Source organism: Sapajus apella, unplaced genomic scaffold, assembly GCF_009761245.1.
Source record: "Sapajus apella isolate SASKATOON/1434 unplaced genomic scaffold, GSC_monkey_1.0 scaffold75, whole genome shotgun sequence".
Classification (NCBI taxonomy): domain Eukaryota; kingdom Metazoa; phylum Chordata; class Mammalia; order Primates; family Cebidae; genus Sapajus; species Sapajus apella.
Window position 1 is genome coordinate 5,364,406 of NW_022437015.1, and position 3,185 is coordinate 5,367,590.

Sequence of the window (3,185 nt, forward strand, 5' to 3'; positions counted from 1 at the left end):
TAAATGTCTACATCAAAAAGTCTGAAAGAGCACAAATAAGCAATCTAAGGTCACACCTTAAGGAACTAGAGAAACAAGAGCAAACCAAACCCAAATCCAGCAGAAAAAAAGAAATAACAAAGATCAGAACAGTAAATGAAATTGAACAAAAAAATACAAAAGATAAATGAAATAAAAAGTTACTTCTTTGAAAAGATAAATATAATTGAGACACCATTATCGAGATTAACCAAGAAAAGAAGAGAGAGGATCTGAATAAGCTCAATTAGAAATGAAATGGGTGATATTACAATCAACGCCACAGAAATACAAAAGATTATTCAAGGCTACTATGAACGCCTTTATGTGCATAAACTACAAAACCTAGAGTAGAAGAAGAAATTCCTGGAAATATACAACCCTCTTAGATTAAACCTGGAAGAAGTTGAAACATTGAACAGACCAATAACAAGTGGTAAGATTGAAATGGTAATTAAAAAGTTACCAACAGGAAAAAAAAGTCCAGGACCAGATAGGTTCACAGCTGAATTCTATCAGATAGTCAATGAAGAATGTGTGTCAATCCTATTAACGCTATTCGAAAAGATAGAGGAAGAAGAAATCCTTCCTAAGTTACTCTATGAAGCCAGTATCACTCTGATACCCAAACGATGAAGTGACATAACCAAAAAAGAAAACTATAAAACAATATCCTTGATGAATATAAATGCAAAAATCCTCAACAAAATACTAGCTAACTGAATCCAACAGCATAGCAAAACTATAATCCACCATGATCAAGTATGTTTTATACCAGTGATGCAGGGATGGTTTAACATCCATAAGTCAATAAATGTGATATACCACATTAACAGTATTAAAAACAAAAATCACATGATCATTTCAATAGATGCATGCAAACCATTTGACAAAATCTAGCATCCTTTTAGGATTAAAACCCTCAGCAAAATTAGTATATAAGGGACATGCCTTAAGGTAAAAAGCACCATCTATGAAAAACCCACAGTCAACATTATACTGAGTGGAGAAAAATTGAAAGCATTCTCCCTGAGAACTGGAAAAAGACAAGGATGCCCACTTTCACCACTTCTATTCAACATAATACTGGAAGTTCTAGGCAGAGCAATCAGACAAGAGAAAGAAACAAAGGACATCCAAATCGGTAAAGAGCAAGTCAAATTGTTGCTGTTTACTGATGACATGATCATATTCTTAGAAAACCCTAACAACTCTAAAAAGCCCCTAGAACTGCTAAATGAATTTAGCAAAATTTCAGGACACAAAATGAATGTACACAAATCAGTAGCCCTGCTATACACCAACAGTGTCCAAGCTGAGAATTAAATCAAGAACTGAACTCCCTTTAACGATAGCTGCAAAAAAGAAAAATAAGATACTTGGAAATATATGAAACCAAGGAGGTGAAAGACCTCTAGGAAGAAAACTACAGAACACTCCTGCAAAAAAGCATACATGACACAAACAAATGGAAACGCAGCCCATGCTCATGGATGGATAGAATCAATATTTTGAAAATAACCATACTGCTAAAAGCAATCTACACATTCAATGCAATTCCCATCAAAATACCACCATCATTATTGATACAGCTAGGAAAAACAATCCCCAAATTTGTATGATACCAAAAAAGGGTCCAGATAGCCAAACAAGACTAAGCAAAAAGAATAAAGATGGAGGCAACACACTGCCCGACTTCAAACTATACTATAAGGCCATACTCACCAAAAGAGCATAATACTGGTATAAATTGGGCACATGGACCAATGGAACAGAATAAACAGCCCAGAGATAAAGCCAAAAACTTATGGCCAATTGATCTTTGACAAAGCAAATAAAAAGATAAAGTGGGGAAAAGGACACCCTATTCAACAAATGGTGTTGGGATAATTGGCAAGCCACATGTAGAAGAATGAAACTAGACCCTCATCGTTCACCTTATATAAAAAGCAACTCAGGTTTAATGAAAGGCTTATGTTGAAGACCTGAAATCCTAAAAATTCTAGAAGGCATATTGGCAAAACCCTTCTAGACATTGGCTTAGGCAAGACTTCATGACCAAAAACCCCAAAGCAGATACAACAAAAACAAAGATAAATAGATCAGACTTAAACTAAAAAGCTTCTGCCCAGAAAAATAATCAGCACAGTAAACAGACAACCCACAGAAAGAGAAAAATCTTCACAAACTATGCATCTGACAAAGGACTAATATCCAGAATATACAAGGACCTTAAACAAATCAGCAAGAAAAAAAAAGAATGATTCCATCAAAAAGTGGACTAAGGACATGAATAGAATATTTCCAAAAGAAGATATACAAATGGCCAACAAACATGAAAAAATGCTCAATGTCACTAATGATCAGGGAATTGCAAATGAAAACCACAGTGTGATATCACTATACTCCTGGAAGAATGGTCATATTTTAAAAATAAAAAATTAATAGATGTTGGCATGGATGTGGTGAAAATACAACACTTTTGCACTGCTAGTGGGAATGTAAACTACTAAAACCAGTATGGAAAGCTGTATGGAGATTCCTTAAAGAACAAAATGTAGACCTACCATTTGATCCGGTAATTCCACTACTGGGTATCTACCCAGAGAAGAAGTCATTATATGAAAAATACACTTGCACATGCATGTTTGTAGCAGCACAATTCGTGATTGAAAAAATATGAAACCAGTTCAAATGCCCATCAATCAACAAATCGTTAAAGAAAAAGTTAGACACACACACACACACACCATGGAATATTACTCAGTCATAAACAGGAATGAAACAATGGCATTCACAGCAACCTGGATGGAGTTGGATGCCATTATTGTAAGTGAAGTAACTCAGGAATGGAAAAGCAAACATCATATACTCTCAGTTATAAGTGTGAGCTAAGCTATGAGGACACAAAAGCATAAGAATGACACAATAGACTTTGGGGACTCAGGGGAAGGGTGAGAGGGCGGTGAAGGATAAAAGACTACATACTGGGTACATAGTACACTGTTTGGCTGATGGGTGCACCAAAATCTCAGGAATCCCTACTAAATAATTTATTCATATATGCAAACACCACTTATTCCTCAAAAACCTATTGAATAAAAAAGTGTGTGTGCATGCATACACACACACACAGATATATATATATATATATATATATATATATA